Below are 21,178 nucleotides of genomic sequence, written 5' to 3' on the forward strand. Positions count from 1 at the left end.
GCCCCCCCCCCCCGCGCCCCCCGCGTCCCCCGCGTCCCGGCCGCGCGGGCCCCGCGCGCGCCCCCTCCCGCGCCCGTCCCCCCTACTTCTGACGTCTCTGCCTCTCCGTCCCCCCCGGGGCCGCTGCCCCGCACCCTTCCCTGCCCCCCGCCCCCACCGCCTCCCCGGCGCCCTGCCTCCCCTCTCCCGCCTTCAGCCCGCCCGTCCCCTGCGCTCGGATCCCTGCGTCTCCCGGGCTCTGGACCCCCATCGCTCCGCTCCCGTAGTTCCTCCAGTCTCCATCCCCGTCTCCCTCCCTCCGCAGCCCTTCCCCGGGCTCGCGGTCCTCCCGCGCTGGTCCTCCCCTTCCCCTGTGCAACTCCCAGCCCTGCCTGTGCCCCCTGCAGGGATGCCGGCCCCTGCCCGCCGCCGGCGCGCTCCCCCAGCCGCCGTCACCCCCGCTTCCCGCCCGGCCCCGGCTGCTCTGCCCCATCCCGGCGCAGCCCCGGAGCCCGCGAGGCCCCCTCCCCCTTTGCTCGCTGCCATCTGCCTCCGCTGCCCCCCTGCCCCTGCGCTGGACTCCGGCCACCACCACACCCCCACCCTACACGCCGGCTCGCTTCGGGGGGACCGGCGTCCTATCAGAAATGCCCCTCTTTCCCTGGACTAATGAGGCTCCCACCCATCTCACCCTAGTTCACCCGAGTGGGAAGTGAGGGGGAAACTCTGGAGACCTGCATTTGGGCGTGTGATGGGGGAGGGGGCTGAGGAGAGGGGGGGAGGGGAGCTGATTGAGATTCTCTCCAGTGAGGACTGGCAGAGCGCTGAGCTGCTCAGACCTGGCCAGGGCGGAGGGCCGGCTGGCGACAGCTGGGACAGGGGTTTCAAGGCCCGGAGAGCACCTGTGTCTCTTTCCCCGGCTCCCTGGAGCTGAAGAAAGTGAGAGCCGAGGAGCTGGAGCCCGGGGGAGAGTTGGCCGGTCGCGGGGGAGGCGGCGGTGGGGGGCTGGGCCGGGGCCCTCTGGCCGGCCTGCCTGCCTGGCAGCCGTGGGGCACTGCGGCCTGAGCTTCTCCCCCGCCGGACCTTTGGCTGCACAGCTCTTGGCATCTCTACTTTATGCTGCCATCTTCTTCCTGGTGCTGTTGTCTGGTGATGCCACGAGGTGCCACCTCCCTGCCTCCCTCCAGTGGCTCTCCAGGGCATGTCTCCCAAGGGCCTGGGTTGTCTGGAAAGAGGAGGGGAGTTCTGGGCATGGCCGGGGCCCCTCAGAGGCCAGACCCAGTGGTCCTGGGGACTGGCCCGGAGTACCGAGCCCTGCCAGGAACGGAGAGCTGCCTTCGCTTAAGCTCCCTGCAGGTCACCTGGGTGACAGTGACACTTCCAGGAGCACCTGCAAACAGCATGGCATCCCCCCCTCCCCTGGGATAGAGGCTGTCTGGGTTGGCAGTGGGCATCTAAAAGAGCAGTGTGGTCCCGCTCTGCCCCCCCCAACTGAGTATCTGTGCTCCTGTGATCTGGCCCGAGGGGCCTGGGGAGGTCGGCTGTGTTCCGCTCCCCCTCCACCCCCCGCCCGGGAAGGAAGCCCCAAGAACTCCACTGGGCATCATCAGGCTGGTTGTATTTGGTGAAGCTGCAGCCCATGCCTCATCATTAATCAGGTTTATTATTTTCCTCACTGGCTGGATGTGTTCCTCAAGGTCGCGACCCTTTGGAGAGTTAATCTAATATGCACACATTACAGTGTCTGGGTTTGTTTAATTTTCCGTATTTTGTTCCTTTCTTGCGAGCGAGCCTTCCGTGGGGAGCTGTGGTCCGGGCTTGCCCACCAGCCTCCTGCCCGCCTGGCTGGCTCTGTCCCCTAGCCCTCTTCCGGACCTGCCACCTGAGACCAGAGGCAAGGCTGGTCCCCAGAGCTCTTGGCCCTGCCTCGTGGGGAAGAGGGAGGAGTGAGTGGAGGGGCGCTGGGGAGGACATTCTGGTTTGTCTTTGTTTTCTCCATTCCCCCCCCCCCCCCGCTCGCCCCCCAGGCATCTTGATCATTGGCTGACATTTTCATCAGCATCAAAAGTTCTTCCCAGAGCCCGGGTCTGCGTCTGGGTCTGGCTTTCCAGTTTGGTTTTCCTCCCCCGAGGACAGAGAGGGAACTTTGGCGGAGTGGGTGAGAAGTGGGGACCCTCACGAGGGGATGCGGGGGGCTCCTGGAGAGCTGGTCTGAGCCAGACCCAGATGGAAGGAAGGAAGGAGGGCAGGAGGACCTGTCCTGGGCGAGGGGAGACAGTGCTGGAAAAGCAGGGGAGCGGCGGGCAGGGGCAGGTGGTTGTGCGGCTGGTGTGGGCCAGGCGGTGGCAGGGAGTGTGTGGGAAGAAAGCCTCTGCCGTCACTTCTGCATAGTACGAATCCCTCATGTGTGTGAGGAGCGCCGCCGTTTTCCAAATGCTTTTTAGAATTGCTTCATCTGATCTCTACGAGGCCCTACAAGCGTTTCATCTGCACTCTCACCCTCCAAGGAGGTATCACTGATCCCCCAGACGCTGAGGCCCGGGGAGCTTAGGTGACCCGTCCAAGGCTCTGCGGCCACACGGGAGGCCTCCGGACTCCCGGCCCAGTGCTCAGGTGCTGCTACTTGTCGCTGGTGAAGGTCTCTGCTGCTCAGCCCTCCCTCTCCCCATCCCGAGCTTCAGTTCGTCTTCATGTTCTCCAGGGTGGGCTCCCCACTTTCCCCTCCTCGTGGGGGCTGGCAGGTGGCCCGCACTCCTGGCCCAGGTCTTGGATCTGGCTAATTCTTGGCTCTGCGTTCTCAGCCCCTAGACTGGCTGCTCTGGCGTGTGTGTGTGTGTGTGTGTGTGTGTGTGTGTGTTGGGGGGGTTGTCCCACCAGTGTGTGTGTGTGTGTGTGTGTGTGTGTGTGTGTGTTGGGGGGGTTGTCCCACCAGTGTGTGTGTGTGTGTGTGTGTGTTGGGGGGGTTGTCCCACCAGTGTGTGTGTGTGTGTGTGTGTGCGCGTGTGTTGGGGGGGGTTGTCCCACCAGTCCCACCCCGGACAAGTGCTTCCTCCTGAGTGCCTCCGGCAGAAAGTTCCAGGTTCTCCCAGACACTGGTCGGGGAAGCGCAGATGCCTAGGCTCTGTCTTCTGCCTCCGCCTTCCCCACCCCACTCCTGGGCGTCTTATCCCTTTGGCGCTCGGTTCCTTCCGGCACGTCTGGTGCCCAGCCTGACCCTTCCTTGCGCACTGCCGCTGTCCCACGCGGGACTTCAGTGACTCAGTCCAGGTGATGTTGACACAGCCTCCTCGCTGGGTGGCCCGCGGGCTCCGCTTCCAGGCAGCCTGCTACCACACCTGCTTTCCTACAAAGATGGCGTTTGTGATGCGCGACCAGGTCTCAGGAGCCTCGGTGTCCCCCCCCCCCCCCCCCCGCACCTCCTGGACACGGTTCCCTGTGGTAGCTGGGAGTTCATGGCCTTCCACCTGTGGCCCCGCTTTGTGCCTCTGGACCTGATCCTCGGGCCCCCTCTGCGCACCCTCACACCGGGGCCGTGACGCCCTCAGCCTGCCCTTCCCTCCTCTCTCCTGCCCACCCGCACTTGCGCAGCCTTCAGGGTGTGGCCTGGGAAGCCCTCCCCACGCCCCGCGCCCGGCAGTCCCAGCAGGACGTGGTGGCGACGTCCGCAGCTAAGGGTTGGGCAGATCTGGCTTCCTGTCCTGTGTCCCTCTCTGGGTGACTTTGAACAAATTGCTTAACCTCTCTGAGCCTCTCTTGTCTCACCTATAAGATGGGGACCATCTCCCCTGCCTGAAAGGGTTGTTGTCAGCACGGCTGTATTTGGGGTGGGGAATGTGATTTGTCAATGTGAAGGCCACCCAGGGGGCTCCTCTCACGCTGCGTCTTGGGGTGCTCGTTTAGCTCCCATCCCCTGCCTGCTCTGGGTGTGCACCTGTCTCTGTCTGTCTCCCCGCCCGGAAGGAGCAAGGCCTTTGCCTGGTGCCGGAAGTTTCCGTCCTTGGCTCCTCACCGAGCGTGCCCTGGCTCTCCACACCCATATGTTGGCCCCTGCTTATAGTAGGAGTGGAAGAAATAGTTGTTGCTTGATTATAACGTTTGGTTACATAAAATAGGGTATGCCTTACCTTTAACAAATCCAACGTGAAAAAACAATTTATGCCCCAGTACGAGCCAAGGTAAATCATGGGAAGGAAGGAGAGAATCAATTTAACACCGTATTGACTGCACATCCAGCTCATTTCACAGAGTCACCCCAGCTCCCTTGTGAGCACCTCCATATTTACAGATGAGGGAAGGGGGCCCACAGGGGGCCCCTCTGAGTCCCGCCATGGTCCAGGGAGCACTCCAGAACCCCATTTCCTTCCCCAGTACATGGGCCTAAAAATGGGAGGGAGAGGCTCCTTATGGAAAGATTTGCTACGGGTTTTCTTTGAACACTCAACACTTCCATCATTTACATAAGGAGGGATTGGGTAGTTGGAGGCACCTCAGCGAAGCAGGTTTAGGATTTGGGGGGTGAGTGCAGGAGGATGCACCACAGGATGGGAAAAGGAGGGGTGCAGGGGTGCGCCCTGGTCACCATGGGCGCTGGCGGTCGGATGGGGCTGGAACTCAGTGAGGAGGAGGAAGGACTTAGCGGGGGAGGAGGGCTGCCCAGGCAGAGTGGGGGACAGGGGCGGCCTGGGGACTGGGTGATGGGTGCGGTGGGACGAAGGGGTCCTGTCTTCAGGGAGTCAGGGTGGGCAGGGGTAGGGCAGAACTAACAAATTCAAGAGGACCTTGAAAGCCAAAGAGAAGAGGTTCAGCTTGCTGCATCGGGTTTGGGGGACCCGGAGCATCCGGGGCAGACGAGTGAATGCCCAAAGGGGGGTTGAGGGCTGGGGGCGACGGCAGCAGGGGGGTGCATTGGAGTGGCATTTCCAAGGAGCAGCAGACCATGCGGACAGATTGGGAACAGCAGATGAGGGAGCAGAAAGTGTCGCAGAGAACTTTGAGATTGGAGCCCTGGAGGCTCGGCAGGATGGCGATGCCACTTCAGAAATAGGGAAGCCAGAAGGGGAAGCGGGCCTGAGGGAAAGCTGAGGAGTGTGTTCCCAGACACGCTGTGAGGCAGGCGCCGGGAGCATTTGGGGATGGAGCCTGGGTGGCCTGTGGACTCCAGGATGGCAGCTGAGCAGTCTTGTGCTGGAAGTTATTCCCCGGTGGGTCTGTCGCCTCCATGGGCCCCTGAGCAGAGCTTCCCTCCAGCCTGGCTCACAGGAGTAGCCCCAGTGCCATGCACTGAGCAGGTGCTAAGTAAATATTTGTCTTATTAAAGTGGCTCCAAGTCATGTTTAACAAATGTTTGTTACAGAGAGAAATTCCTGGTGGAAGGTGGTGGGTGAGGAGGGGACAGGAAGTCTGAGGGGGCCTCCGGCTTCCGGGAATGGGGTGTCCTGGGGCTCCCCCCCTCAGAATCCAGGCTACTTCTTGCTGCCTCAGTTTACTCTTTGTGATCTCTGTAATCTCAGGCATATAACATACTCGACCTCAGGGACAGAATCGCGGGCAGGCTCCCTGGCAGGGGAGGGGGTGCAGGGGGGCGCGACCCCAAGGACAGGGGCATCACAGTGGCGGCCTGGGAGAGTGACTGTGGAGTAAACACATGTTTAGAATGGGAGTTTAAGGGCCAGAGTTAAAGAGGAGGATTTAATAGAATGAGAAATCAATAGCCCAGAGGAGGTTAAGATGTGTAAGTGAGAGGTTGACTACAAAGCGCACTTAATAAAGAAGAAAATTTTAAGAAGCCGTGGAGGATGGCAGCGCATCTCGGGGCAGCTGGGTTGTTGCTGCCCTCCAGCCCAGAGGCTCCTGAGTAGGGAGACCGGGTTTCGGGAGTGTAGTTCGGCTGTCACCTTTTGGAGGCTGCTCTCTGTCTTTCTGGGTGGCCGGAGTGTGACACCCGCGTCCCTCCAGCAGAGGCTGTGTGGTGCCGTGGTGGGCCACACCCGGCTCAGATTGCAGGGGACTGAAATCCTGGCTCTTCCAGCTGTCGGGCCGGGAGCTGAGGAGCCTAATGGCGGCCGAAGGAAATCTCAGCAGGTGCGCTGAGCGCCCAGGGAATGGTCACAGTTGTTGCGGTTACAAGTACGATTACATTCTCATCTTTACAGAGTTTCTCCTAGACCAGTTCGGCTCCTGGTGAGAGGGTGGGGATTGGGCGTGGCCACCTGGTCCAAGTTACAAGGTGGGCAGTGGCCAAGCTGGGGCGCCAGCCCAGGGCTCCAGGCTCCCCGTACTATGCCCCTTTCCATGGGCTTCATGGCCCTCCAACAGGAGCGAGAGGGCAGGCAAAGAGAGATGTCAGTAATCCATTTGGTCCCATCTTGGCATCCAAACAAAATCGGGTTGGCACTGACCAGGAACACAAACTTAACCCTCTAAGACACTTAGACTGGGAGCCCCTCGGGGTCAAGGAGACGGCCCGTGTTTTTGTGTCTAGCAGTAGGCTCACGTTGTAGGTACTCAGTAAGTATTTGTTAAGTGGACAAATGAGTTGACAGCAACAACACTGATGGCAATAATAATAGCGAGTATTTTTCAAATACTTATTATTATGTACCAAGCACGACACAAAGTGCTTTCCGTATATTATCTTAGTTCATCCCCTTACTAACGTTAAACTTTAGGATACTGTTTATGCCCAAAGAGGTCACTGGCAATATTGGGGAATCGGTGAAAGACCCCCCTCATCAGAGCTCCTGAGTGGGCCCTGAATCATGGGCCAGTCTTTTCCCACACATGGGCCATCCAGGCAAGGGCTGGGGGTGGACGCCATGAACCGTAGATGAGACTCTCTCATGAGTTGAGAAGTTTGAGGATTGGTGGCACTCAGGGGACACGTGGCTCCTTGAGGTCGCAGCAGCCCCACCCTGCCCGGACCATCCCCTTCAGGGCCCCGGGGCCCAGCTGGCTGGCGTGCGTGGCTGCCTGCGTCATCAGTTGGGGGATCTTGCTGGGGTCTTGGACTCTCAGAGGCATGATGGGGTAGCTCTGGAAGAAATCTGATGGAGCACTTCTGTCACAGTTGTGGTTATTTATCTCTCCAGCATCTCCCCAGGTCTGGTTCCGTTCCTAAGATCACGACAGAATGTCCCCAGCAAGGTTGGTGACAGGATAGGAATTTGGGCATGTCTTTCTGGAGGCAGGAGAGACGTTTTCCGAGGTAGAGAAGACTAGAGTGGGTGTAGGGAGGGCCAGAAGGCCCCTCTGGAGTCCTTTGCTGGGGGTGGTTGTGGAGTTTCTCACCAGCTGTTCACTGCTCCTGAGTTTCCATCAGACGATCAGCCCTCATGCTGAAGCTGCTAATGCTGCTTCCTGGTGGGTGTCACATATTTAAAGGCTTGCAATGTTCTTAGTGATTTCTGCCCTTGCCCCCAGGATCTCTCTCAGACATAGAGAGGGCAGCTAGGAATGATCATCTCAGACTCCCAGAATTTCAGGAATGAGCTGAAAACCAGTGTTATTTGGTTGAAGGGTTGGATCAGGATCCAGGACTCCGGCTCTGTCCACACACCCAGGGCCTTCTGAAAGTCACCCATGGGCCATGCAAATAGCCGAGGCAGTGGTGGAGAATATTCCACAGAATGAAGCAGCATTTGTCCAGAAATGATAGTGCCTATTTTATTGCTGGGAAAACTGAAACCCAGGGAGGGTACTGAAAAATAGAATCTTATTCCTGGAAGGAACTTGAACTCATTCGTTCAGCATCCTACCTGACGCTCTCCTCTTGTCTACACACAGAATCTCCACTGGCTAGTTATCCAGCCCCAGTTGCTACCTCTTCCCTTCCTTCTCTTCCTCCTCCTCCTCCTCTTCCTCTCCATCTTCTGAGAGCTGACATTATTGAGCACCGATTACGTTCTAGATGCTTTGTGTGTATTAAGTTGATCTACTGACAACCAACCCTATGAGTGAACTGAGGCCCAGAGAGGTCATGTAGCTTGCTCAAGGTGACACACTAGTAGGTGGTAGAGCCAGGCTGTAAATTTGGTTCCCTGGGCCATGCTCTTGACCATTCCTGAGGCAGTTGTAAACGAGGGAACATGTGAGGATACCCAGCACGCTGTCTGGCATACAGAAGGGGCTCAGGAAATGCTAGTGATTTTCTTCAAAAAATACCAGAAGGTTTTACTTTATCCTGAGCCAAATCTACTTCCCATGGGTCCTCGTTCTGCACCCCTCCTTGGAACCCCATAAGGCACTTCTACCCCATTTCCTGTTCCAGTCCTCGGGCTGTGAAGGTACCTCATGAGCAGAAGCAAAGCCAGGATTCAGGCTCTTCCTAGCTGGGTTTCTGTCCAAGACTCTCTTCCCCACACTGAGGCCCCTGGCTGGGAAGATGATGCGGGTGCTCGGAGAGACGTCTAAGACTCGGACTCATGGGCGGGTAGTTGCCTGATCCTTGGCCACAGGCCGGTGCAGGTGGTTGCCCCACATCCATTCACAGGGCACGTTTCCGGAATTCCTCTGGGGTGCCGTGCACGGCCACAGGGTGGCACTGGGTGCGTGCACCCCACGACCGACCCCGTACACCGTGCCCGCACAGATACGGAATCTGTCGGATGCTGCACTGGGCCTTGGGTCCTGGGGGCAGGGGGCTGAGGCCCGAGGTGACCACCTGCTCCTTTGAGCTCCTCTGAGGCGAGATGATGCGGCAGATACCCCTCGCCCCGAGAGGGCCAGAAAGTTCAGGTGACCCAAATCTAGGAGTACAGAGTGGGCAACTGGATGGAGAAAGCTCCCCAGTTTATTTGAGCTAAAATAGCACCATCCCATTCGCCTTTGAAAAGTGAGAGTCCTGCCAGAGTCCAAAGTGAATAGGCTGGAACATGCGGCCGGCCAGGTGGGGTGCGGATTGGAAGTAAGCAGGCTACCGGGCTATGTAGGTGGTGGAGAGTCATGTCCGTCAGCTGAGAGAGTGCACGTCCGTCAGCAGGAGGCTGGCCAGGCCACGCCACGGCTGGCAAGCTCTCTCTCTTCCCCTCTGCTCCTCTGTGGGGAGGGCGTTAGCCCGGGGTGGGGGGGAGGGGTGCGAGAGGGGGGATACTTGACCTGGGGCCTAAGTTGCTGGGATGGGGCCGACCTTTGTCCCACGTTCCCGGGCCCGTAAGGGCTGTTGCTCTTGCCTCGTGTCCATTGTCCTGTGTCGTCGCTGGACCCCGCGGCAGCCCTGCCCCGTGGGGGTTATTTGTTCCATCTGACCCAGGAGAGAAGGGGTGCTCCTCGAGCCCTAGAGTAACTTGCCTAGGTCTCACCGCTGAGCTGTTGCATTGCCCTTTCTCCCTATCCGTGGCTTCTCCTCCGGGGCCTGTGCTTCTCCGAGGAGCCAGTAGGTGTCTCTGTTCAGCCTCCAGCTCCTGGCAGGGGAGGAACTTGAGCAGCTCACCCAGGGGAGGGTCAGGCCACACCGATGGCCCGGGGAGGTGGGCAGAGGTCATCATGTCCATCTCCCGGACGAGACACCGCTCCACTGGCACAGGGGTGTGTCTGTTTCTCAGCTTTGCACCCCCAACGACTAGGACAGTCCCAGCATATAGTAGGTGCTCAATAAATACTTGCGACATGGATGGCTGCGTTCGTGAGCTCCTTGTCGGCAGAGGCCGTGGATCGGCTCTGGAAAGAGGCTCTAGCTCTGGAAAGCTGGGATGGGCTGCTGTAACTCACAGACGGGTGCGGCTGAAGAGTCAGTTAGTTGTGTGGATCTCAAAAGACATTTTCTCCTTGGATCGGGGGGTTAGCGTGACCCGTAATGAGGCACTTCACGCCATCCTCAAGCCCAGCTGAGCCTGGCATGAAGGGTTGGGGGTGGAGGACCGGACAGGGGTGTCTTAGTGAGAGCAGACGTGGTGCACACAGGGGAGGAGCTCTGACCTGAGATCGGGGGAGGGGGTGCTGGTGCTCCTATGAGTTGGGGCGGGGGGCTCCAGGAGCAGGGGCCTGAGCCCCGTGGGTGCTGCTCCAGACACCCAGTGTGACCTGGGACCGTGTGCACCCTGGTGGAGTGAGCTGTGTGGGAGGGCAGTGGGTAGGGAGGCATGTGGGGAATGCAGGCGCAGAGCCTAGGAAGAGGCTGCCCTTGTGTGGGGACCATGAAAAGGGACCCAGGATCTAGGGGATGAGAGGAGGTCCTGTTTGATATTTCATGCCCTGGGTTCTGGGGCATGATCAGGAGCCATGTGGAAGCAGAGCCTCAGGGACTCTGGCCACCTGCTGCTGGCCATGGTCAGCCGGGTCTGCTGAGTGCCCCCCCCCTCCCCCCCACACCGGGCCTATTTCTGCTGATTGGCAACAGTGCCCACAGGGCTGAGTTGAGAGGGGTCTGGGGCCGAGTGTGGGCTCCTGGGACGGGGCCCAGTTTGCCTTTCGTCTGCCGCGGGCACAGGGCAGGATGAATTTGTCAAGTGAGGTTTTGGCCAACCATCTCATTTTACAGATGAGGAAATTACTCCGAGAGGGGAGGTAACTCGCCCAAGGTCACATGGCTTGCAGAGTCAGGATTCCCCAGACCCCTGGTTTGTTCTGTCTCGTGCCTCTGTGACTTGCAAGGAGCCTCTTATCAAGGCAGGGGACCCAGTGCCCTGCTCCCATGCTCCCGCACCGTGGCTGGGGCCCTTCCCAGCTTCTAGCCAGCTCCCTCTGCCTGGGCAGGATGTGGAATGAGTCACAGAAGCAGGCCCTGCTCTCTGGGAGTTGTGACTCCAAGAGGCGTATGGAGGAGAGCCAGGCCGAGGCATCCCCACGACAGGCAGTACACACACTTGTCAGGAGCACCCCCGGGCTAGGGCTGCATGAACACTCCGAGTCCAGGTTGAAATGGGCAGAGCAGGACAGGCTGATGACTCTCCTTTGAGCAATCCACACAAGCTTCTTGGAAGAGGGGGCTTCCTGGCAACATGAGTCCCTGTCTCCTTACTGACTGTGGAGCCTTGGACCTGGCAGTTAGCATATCTGAAGCCCCTGCGCAGCAACAAAATGGGGCCAATAAAGAGCCTATTCTCATAGCGCTTGGGGAGGAACAAATCGGTCACATCTCTAAAAGTGCGTCTTAAGTCATAAGGTTCGTTCATTCATTCATTCTTTTTTTTTTTTTTAATATCTTGTTTATTTGTTTGAGATAGAGAGTGTGAGAGAGAGCAGAAGCCGGGGGGCAGAGGGAGAGGGGGAAGCAGGAGAAGCAGACTCCCCCACTGAGCAGGGATCCGGACTCGGAGATCCATCCCAGGACCCTGGGATCATGACCCGAGCCGAAGGCTGACACTTAACCGACTGAGCCGCGCAGGCGTCCCCATAAGGTGCTTTCAGCAGATACCGTCTTGACTTTAGTTATATAAGATTCAGGCAAGGTAATATTTGGTAATGGAAGTCAGGCTAGTAGCTACCCTGGGAAGGGGGCGGGAGGGGGCCCTCCAGACCATTGGGAATGCTCTGCGTCTGCATCTGAACTGATTGTATGGGAATTTCACTGATCTCTACAGGTGCGTGCACTTTTCAATACATACATTATATGTCACTTTTAAAAGTTTTTGAAGTTCTAATGGCTAGAATCTGGTCACTGGGCAGAATGTCTAAGAGGAGGCCTGAATGACATTAATAGAGGTAGCATGGTGATATTTGTTGAACCCATTGTAGGCAGTGAGCTAATCATTCGTATGCATTTTCTCATTCAATCCTTGCAACAAACCCCATTTTACAAGGCTCCGAGAGGGGACATGAATGACCCTGGTGTCACACAGCCAGCCCATGGCCAGGTCTGACTGCAGAGCGGGCCTTCTCGGCTGAGTATGAAGCCCTCCGGTGCTGCCCTGACCCCCAGGTCCGTCCCCTAACGGGGGGCGGGGGGCGAGCGTCCTGGGCTGGGTTGTCTTTGCCCCTCTGACCGCGCGGGCCTCCTGCTGGGCGCGGCAGCTGGTGCTGCGATGGGCGGAAGAGCCACAGTCTCTGTGCTCGTCCCAGTCTGGAGATGCCTCTAGAATGGAAGCAGGTGGGAAGCAGGAGCCAGAAGGAGGGCGTCTGTCGGAAGAGTAGCAAGTGCCCGTGTGCTCGGTGGGAGGGTCTCCGAGGGGCACGGTGGGGAGGGGGTGTGGAGGCTCCAGGGGCAAATGATGGTGTGCTCAGTAAAAAGCCTCCAGGACAGATGCCTGCCAGGTGAGGGACGGAAAAACCATTATTTCTCCCAGCAGTTGGAGGGAGGAGGGAGCTGCTCTGCATAATGCGAATTCCCTCCCTAGCTCCCGCCAGCGCTGGGGGATTTGCATCTTCTCGGAGAACTCCGTGCTCCCTGGGAGAAGCCGGGAGAAGCCAGGAGAAGCCAGGAGAAGCCAGGAGAAGCCAGGAGAAGCCGGGAGAAGCCAGGCACATGCGGGCATCTTCCCAAAGGCTGGGGGCTCGGAGGAAGCTGGGAAGCCAGGCGCTTTTGTTGCCTGTATTATTTGGCGAAGCAAGTCAGCCTAACTCAGACTAAGCCGCCTGGATGTGTGGCCTTGTCGAGGGGGAGAGAGGTAGGACTGTGTTCACGTTTATATGCAACTGGCAAACCAGATAAAGCCTTACTGTTGTCCAAGGCTTCCAATCAGATGGGGAAAAAGAGGGCCCAGTGGCTTCATTCAGGGTGCTGGAGGGCAGACAGCTTCATAGCAGAGGAACCTGCTCACCTCCTCTGGGAGGCCTGCCCTGATTAACCCCTTCAGCCCCTTCCTGTTACATCTCAGTCCTCAGCAAGGACATATACACTGTGAAGAGAGTAATAAGTACATTAGCAAGTTCTTGTTGTTGAGGATTGATTTTTGTCTTCAGTCTATCTCCGGTACCTTGATCCTGTTACCCGCCTTTGACTGGAGGCTGGCTGAGGGCAGAGAGTATGAGGACCCTTCCTTTGAGCCTCTCTTTGGGATTCCCTCCTTTGAGCAGGTGCCCATCGAGCCCAGCTAGCTGACTCTAGCTCCCCAGTGCAGCTTTGGCTCTCTGCCTCACGATGTTTGCACATGCTGTTTACCCTGCTTGGAACCCCTTCCTCCACCGCCTCCCCTCCTCTTGCTTCGCTCCTGTGCATGGCTTCCTCCTTTGGGCAGCCCTTTCCTGCTGCCTCCTCCAGGCTGAGTGAGGCCCGTCTTGTGTGCTTTGAAGCCTCCAGCGCTCCTTCCCTTTGGAGCTCTCCCCACGCCACATTGTAATGGCCCATTCAAGGCCCCTGGAGGGCTTGGAAAATGTGAGGGGACTTGCGGTTTGTGTGTGTAGGTAGTGCTTGCAAGAGTTTTCAGTACGTATCTGTCAGGAACGATGGAAGGGGGCATGGCGTTTTCCTCCCTTCGCCTTCCCTGCCCCCCACATGCACCTGCTCTGTGGTGCTGTCCCGAGAAGGGCTGGGACACCCGATGTCACCGGCCGGCACGCTGCACTGGGCGCTCTGCCACGTGCTGTCCAAGTCTCACCCAGCCTTGGGGTGGGCACCAGTGTGATCCCATTTCAGTGGAGCGGGAAACTGAGGCCCAGAGCAGTGCGGGGCCTACCCAAGGTCACCGTTAGAATTGAGCTCTGCCTGGCTCCTTCAGCACTCTGTGCCCTCGAGGTTCTGGCCCGGGCATGTCATGCCAAGTGTTGTGTCAGTGACCTTGGGGTGACCCTGTGGAGTGGGTACCTTCCCTTTTCTCTCCCCTGTACCCCAAAATGGAGACCTGCCCCACCTCTGGATGCCCTGAGCATGAAGATGGACTTCAGTGCACCTGGCAGGTGTTTTGCCTTCAAAGCACCGTGGGCTGCAGGGAGCAGGACTTCCAAAGGCTGAGCCAGGGTCTGTGGCCCCTCAGATGCCTGCCTGATTCTGATTTTGGCCTCTTGGAGTCTCTGCTGGTTCCTCTCCACTTTCAGAAGTGACCCGGCCATGTGCTCTGAACATCCTCGCCCCAGCCCCGGGCCCTGCTCCGTGCACCTGCCCAGGCCCACCCTTCACCCCAGGATCTCTCCGTCTGGCTGTCCCAGTGGGGTCTGCCCTGGGCGTGGGCAGGGTCGCCCTGCAGGGTTAGCAGGGAGTGTCCCACCCGCTGGGAGGCATTGAATCAAGATCTCCCTGGAGAGGGAAAGGGTATTCTTTAGACATTTTGTGTAAATTAGTAATATTGTAACTGTTAATTGAATGTCCATCGATTGCCTGTCAGAAGTTTGATTTAATCTGTCCTTCCCTTCCGAGTCTCAGTCGACCGCTTCAGTGGTTTGCTTGCTTTGTCTCATTTTTCTTTCTCTAATGTGGACTCCTCCCCCGCACCCCCCAACCTTGGTCTCATTTCGCTGGCTTCATGATGAGCATCTTCTGTTTTCTGGCACTGGCCTTGGCCTCCCTGTAGCCACTAGTCCCTCCCAAGTGGATCCGCATGACTCATCCCTCAACTGGAGTTTTCTCTGGTATCTGGAGACCCAGGCGAAGACAGAGTTGGCCTGGTGTATTTCTTTTGGGATTTGAATGCTTTGAGACGTTCTACAGGGGTCTGGAGACTTATGGGGTGAGCCCTGGTTTTGCTGATTCATTCATTCATTCATTCATTCATTATTTGGGGGGTGGGTATCAACTTTATGCCAGGGCCCGTGTTCAGCTCTCAGGGAACACATTCCTGAGTTCAGCATTTTGTAGTGAAGATGGAGCACTGGATAGACAAATCAGGGCAGCGTGATGTGCTGAGGTGGAAGTCAAGGCACAGAGCCAGGGGGACACAGAGAGGACATGGAAATCAGACGTGGGAAGCAGGGAAGCCTTCCTCGAGGAGGAACAATACCTGTAATACAGCCTGAGCTGATTTCAGAGGACAAGCAGGAGTTAGTCTGGCAAAGAAAATGTCAGAGGCATCTGCGAGCACTCCCTAAGCATCGGGCAGTGGCGAAGGGCTTTCCTTGGATTATCTAGTTTGTACCTATAACAATCCTACCTGCAGGTGCTAGTAGCATCTTTAATCTCTGCGGTGGCAGAGCCCAGATCCCACATGTCCTTGGTAGGAACTCAGGCATCTGATTCAGGGGTGCTGCTTCCTCCAGCATCCTGCGGCCTCACGGCTGTTGTCTGGCCCCGGGATGCTGTGCCAAGGGTTGGGTCCGTGACCTTGGGGTATCCCCGTAGCGCCAGATTATGGAGGGTCTTATGTGTGTGCACTAAAAAGTATAAACTGTATCCTGAAAGCTACAGAGAACCACTGAGAAATTTTAAACAGAATAATAGCTCGATCAGATTTGTTTTTAGAAATAATCGCTCTTGCTGCGGGATGGAGGAAGGATGGGGCGTGACCCCGACCTCAGTTGCAGAGAACAGAGAGCAGTAACTGAGTGTGGCAGTGACTAAAGGCTGGGTAGCTGCCTAAGGCAGGGGGATGGGGGCTCGGGCGGCACAGAGGGCTCAGTGAACCTAGGGGTCAGTTGAACTTGGGTGAGGGGTGCTAGGTGAAAGGCAGGTGTTTAGATGATTCTCAGATTCTTTTTTTTTTTTTAAACCAGAGGTTACAAACATTCATTTTTGTAAAATACATGAATACATATCATCACAATAAAGTCTTGTCAATAGCCAGATTATTACCTGTTATAATTTCCAAATCAATGCAAAATAACTTTGTTGATCCTGGAAAGGCCTCACGCCCACATTCCCTAAAATGAGAAGGCACGTGCGTGTGTAGCCGTGGCGTGCTGGTCCTCCCCACCGACGAGGAGACTCTCATGGGGCATGGATCTCACACTGAGGACCATGAGTTGATACACCGTCAACTCACTGGCATTATTTATTGCATTGTTTCCCCCAACACGGAAAAGATGCATGTGAAAACTACACAGGGTGAAAAAGAAAGCCTTCCGGTACTTCATACCCTCTCAATGTAACCGCAAGGCTCATTAGCTGCAGAAATTCCTCATAGCCTACCCCAGCCAGGACAGGTGGTTTCTTCTCCCCAGTGTTACTGAGATGTAATTGACAAACCTCGCTGTAGAAGTTTAAACTGTCCGGCATGATGGCTTGACGTACGGATATTGTGGAATGATTAATGAATTTGGCTAGCATCCATCAGCTCATAGATACAATAAAAGGAGAAAGCAAAAAAAAAAAAAAAAAGGCAAAAGAATTTGTTTCCTTGTGATGAGAATTGAGGATCTACTCTCTCAACAGCTTTCTGTGTCTCCTACAGCCGGGTTAACTATGGTCATCACCTCATACATGACCCCCCTAGGACCGATTCATCCCATAACTGGAAGTTCGTATCTTTCTTTCTTTTTTTTTTTTAAGATTTTATCCATTTATTTGACAGAGAGAGACACAGCGAGAGAGGGAACACAAGCAGGGGAAGTGAGAGAGGGAGAAGCAGGCTTCCCGCGGAGCAGGGAGCCCGATGCGGGGCTCGATCCCAGGACCCCGGGATCACGACCTGAGCCGAAGGCAGACACCTAACGACTGAGCCACCCAGGCGCCCCGGAAGTTCATACCTTTCAACCACCTTCCTCCAATCTTCCCCAACTCCCCCCACCCCGCCCTCCACCTCTGATAACCACAAGCTGATCTCTTTTTCTGTGAGTTTGGATTTTTGGTTTTGGTTTTATTTTTATTTTTTTAGATTCCACATAGAAGACTTATTTCACTTAACATAATTCCCTCAAGCTCTATCCATGTTGTTGTCAATGGCAGGATTTTCTTGTTTTTCGTAGCTGAATAATACTCTGTTGTATATATATACTACATCTTCTTTATCCATTCATGTGTTGATGGACACTTGCACTGTTTCCATATCTTGGCTGTTATAAATAATGCTGCAATGAACATGGGGGTGCAGATAGGTCTTTGGCATAGTGTTCTCATTTTCTTTGGATAAATTCCCAGAAGTGGGATTACTGGCTGATATACTAGTTCTCTTTTTAATTTTTTGAGGACCCTCCATAGTACTTTCCACAGCGGCTGCACCAGCTTGCAAGCCCACCAGCAGTGCACAAGGGTTCCTTTTCTCCACATCCTCGCCAGCACTAGTTATCTCAGATTCTTCTTTTGGGGCAGCTGGGAGTCATTCACCAAGGCCGGGCATACAGGCAAGGACTGGATTGCAGTAGAAGATGATGGACTCAGCCCTGTTTTAGACTCGCTGATTTGCAGTGACCGTGGCGATCTCCAGTGAACAGTTGAATATGCCCGCCCAGAGCCCAAGACAGAGGCAAGGGCTGGGGTGGAGATTTGGGAACTGGGGCAATAGGGGGCACACAGGTTTGGATGAGCTCCCCGTGAAAGACATTTAATGGGAGAACAGAGGGGGGCTGGTGATAGCTCTGGAGACTGTCCACTTGGAGGGCCTGAGTCCACAAAAGGACCAGAAGAAGTAGACAGAGGTAGAAGGACCACCGGGAGAGAAAGGTGTCTCAGAAGGCTGGGTAGACGTGGGGGACTGGTCCCCGGTGTGGAACGCTGCAGAAAGGTACATACAATAAGGCAAGAGCAAACAGTGCTTTGGGGTTTGGCAGCTCAGGGGTCCTTGGTGACCTTCCTGGGAGAGGATTGGGTGGGGCAAGGGAAGGGGGAAATTCAGGAGGGGAACGGTGTTGGACAGGACAGGAAAGGACTTACGACAGTGGCCTCTGCAACCTGGCTGGGAGGGAGGAGAGACCAGGAAAAGCCGTGGGTGGGGGCAGAGGGTCCAGGGAGGGCTTCTCCAGCCTGAGAAACCTGAGCCCGGTTTACTGACTGAGGAAGATCAGCAGAGGTAAAGAAGGGGGGGTGGCAGTGATCAGCCATTCAGTTGCCCAGGACTCAGGGGCTTCCTGGAACTTGGACTAAACCTGGGATGATCACAGGCAAACTGGGACAGTTGGTCATTCTGGGAGAGCTTACTTTCTCTGGTGAGCTGGTCAGTGTTTGACAAAGGGCTCGTGTGGGGGAAGCCCTGATGCATAGTGTTTACTGAATGCCATGGGTGTGAACACTCTTGCCATGGGGTGGATACTCTTGCCATGGTGTGAACACTCTTGCCACAGTCCATGTTAAGCTACCAATGTGACATGGCTGAAGGCAGAATTGGGAAATCTTTTGAGCTGGTCTGGGCTGGCTCCAGCACCCATCAGAAGAGAGCCAGAGGGAGGGGCCTGGGGGGCAAGAGGGGCTTCCCCGCAACGGGGACCAGAGGAGGAAGGAGGGCTCTGGGTGAATTTCAGACCCGTCAGGAAAGTGAGACCCTGCTTGGAGGGGGTGGAGTGGGCCAGGGATCAGAGGTGACCCTGGGAGGGAGCCTGACCCACTGGGGCTGATGTGGTCAGGGGCGCAGGTGGTGAAAGTATTGGAGTCGGTGCGGGTTTGGGGAAAGAAGAAACAATGAGCAGGAGCTGGGCGGCCCTGAGGAGCCAGGTTCAACGTGAGGCAGAGGCCACAGGTGGGCAGCCAAAGGCACGTTCGGACAAGCACGTCTGTGCTGTCACTTGGCTGCTAAGAGGGACAATGCGGGGACCCTCTTACTCCGTGGGCAAGGTTGGGGTGTGGTGCGGCAGCACTGGGCCAGCCTGGGGAGGCAGGAGAGGCACATGGGGGAGCCCAGGAGGAAAGCACCTGGTCAGGCCTGGTCACGGGTTTTGGAGCCTCTTTCCTCAGCCACGCCCCCCCCCCCCCCATTCTGGCTGCAGAGCTGAGCGCCTACCCCGGGCACCAGCCCGCATCCCAGGACTGTCCAGGCTCCCCGTCTGGGACAGGGCTCAGCTTGGAGAGTCCCTCTCTGCTCCCTGTGCTGCACTTTGTCTCTGCTCTTGGGCATGTTTGGGGGCCGACCCAGACAACAGGACGCTTGGCTGGTGCAGCTCTAGACTCATGACTTCTGGGGTGTGGGGAGGCAGCACAGTGACCTCGGAGTCAGAAAGACGTGGGTTTGAGTCCCAGCGCCATCATTTAAACTCTGTGGGTCCCTGGTCAGGATGCTTAACTTCCCCAAGCCTCAGCTTTCTCATCCATGAAAGGAGAGTAACAGTAACCTCACCATAGAGACCTACGAGGATTCGATGAGATAATCCGTGGAAAGCACTGGGCACCATGCTGGTGCATGTAGACATCGCTCAGTTAACGTTAGACGTGATCTCTGGGGACAAGTGTCCGCTTCAGCTGTGCCTTCAGATGTTCTTTCTCATCTGCATCTACCCCCTCAAGTGAACGGGATGATCTTGGCTCCCTGTCCCTCCCCTCTGCTCTCTACTCCCTCCCCCCCTTCCCGACTCCTCCCCACAGCACTCACTACCTGCTAATATGCTATATATTCTACTTATTTTATTTATCGTCGGTCTCCTCTCACTAGAATGTAAGCTCCATGAAGGCAGGAATGTCTGTGTTTTGTTCACTGCTCTATCCCCAGGATCAAGAAGAGTGCCTGGTATACAGTAGGTATTAAATAATAGTTATGAATGAATTAATAAGTGAAAGCCTCCAATGACCTGCAAACTTTATTCTTGGTATTTGTGTCAGCTCTTAACGTCCCCGTTCCAGAATCTTTCACTATTTATGAAGCCTGATCTGGATGGTCTTGTTCTAGTGTAGTGCAAACAGGTAGGACCAGGAGGGAGGGAACAAATCATTCTACCTGAGGTGAGACTAGGACACGATTCACCGAGATGCATTGAACTAGGCTTTGAGGGATGCATAGGAGTTTTCTGAGTGGGCAGAAGAGGAAAGGATATTCCAGGCAGAGCCAGTAGCAGAAACAGAGAGAGGCACAGTAGTGTAAAAGTCCATGGCATGTTTGCAGAGCAGTGAAGAGTATCTGGATATAAGGAGTGTGATGCATGCCGTGGGCTGGAGGAAATGCAGTGGAAGGCTTGGGACGGGGTCTGGCTGATGTATGGAAACATGCCTCAGAAGAGGCTGACTCCAGGGCCAGGCTGCATGGGTCCCCAACCCAGCTCTCCTGCTGCCAACGACATGCTTCTGTTTGCTGTGAAGTGGAGATAATCACAGTCCTCACCTACAGGGCTTTGGTGGGGATTAAATGAGTAAAATGTATGGAGCACTTAGTACCTGAGCAAAGTGATATAAAATATTAACTATTATTATTACAGCAGGAAGTCCGTGAATGCTGAATTTTTTATATGCACGTCCATGCACATATGCTCACATTTGCATTGCCACTCATATGCATCCCTTGCTCATACATAATGAGCAGTCCTTAAGATACGAAAATGACGCTATAACCTGCTTTCAAATCAGCGGGCACGGTTTTAATTTTTCGGTAGTAGGCATGAATGTACACGAATACGGTATTAGTAAGCTCGGCTGGCTCCTCCTGACCACTGGGCTGCATTTATACCTCGGTGGGCCAAAGCCAGGAATAAATCTGAGACCCAGACAAACAAAGGTAATCATAAAACCATTCTTAGAGGGGAGGAGCTGAAGATTGTAAATGCAATTCTGGAAGCATCGCGCTGAGAAATCGTGGAGAGGGTGAGAGGTGCCGAAAGCCTGCAGACGGGCAGATGTTCTCACAAAGAAGGAAAAGGTAGATTAGAAAATATTATAAAGCAGTAAGTGTCATGCCATTTTCCTCCAACATTTTGAAAGAGTTTATGAAGCAGATGGTTTTGGAGCTCTGGGAAAACAAAGAGGTGCTCACCAGGGGTTGGCAGGGGTTCACGAAGAACAAGCCAGGTCAAGCCCCATCTCCCTTTCTTTTTCAAAAGCTTGCCATGTTTCAGTATCTTAGACATGGGTGTCTTAATGTCAGGGAGCCTTAAGCCATGTCTTGATGGTGTCTTTAGAGATAAGATGGAAAGCTATTACAAAAAAAAAAAAGAAGGAAAAGCTGTGAACTGCCCTGTGGCACAGACAGGTGGATTCATAGCTGGCAGAACAGTCAGACCCAGGGGATCGAGGAAAGGTCAGGGTGGACCTAGAGAGAACTCACATTCATCTGTTTATTCATTCGGTTGCTCATGTTTTTGCATGACGAATGTTAATTGAACCCTTCCTATAGGTCTCTACTGCCAAGGATGTCATCCTCGGGCCCGTCCTAGTGACATATTTGTCGATGTCTTGGATGGGGAGAGGGAAGGCAGACTGTCAAATTCACATGTGGCACCAGGCTGGCCAGGAAAGGAGCTACACGGCTGGCCGACATAATCAGTATGTAGAATGATCGATAGGCAGAAACAATGGGCCCAAACCAAAGGAGATGGAATTAACCATGAGTGA

At 55.7% G+C, this 21,178-nt stretch overlaps 1 protein-coding gene across 5 annotated transcripts in view; it reads left to right on the top strand.

The window, feature by feature from the left end:
- GRIK4 (glutamate ionotropic receptor kainate type subunit 4) overlaps window positions 1–21,178 on the top strand; it is a 428,651-nt gene that overhangs the window by 269 nt on the left and 407,204 nt on the right. The gene's annotated exons all lie outside the window — the stretch shown is intronic.

This window comes from Phoca vitulina, unplaced genomic scaffold, assembly GCF_004348235.1.
Source record: "Phoca vitulina isolate PV1807 unplaced genomic scaffold, GSC_HSeal_1.0 scaffold38, whole genome shotgun sequence".
NCBI lineage: Eukaryota > Metazoa > Chordata > Mammalia > Carnivora > Phocidae > Phoca > Phoca vitulina.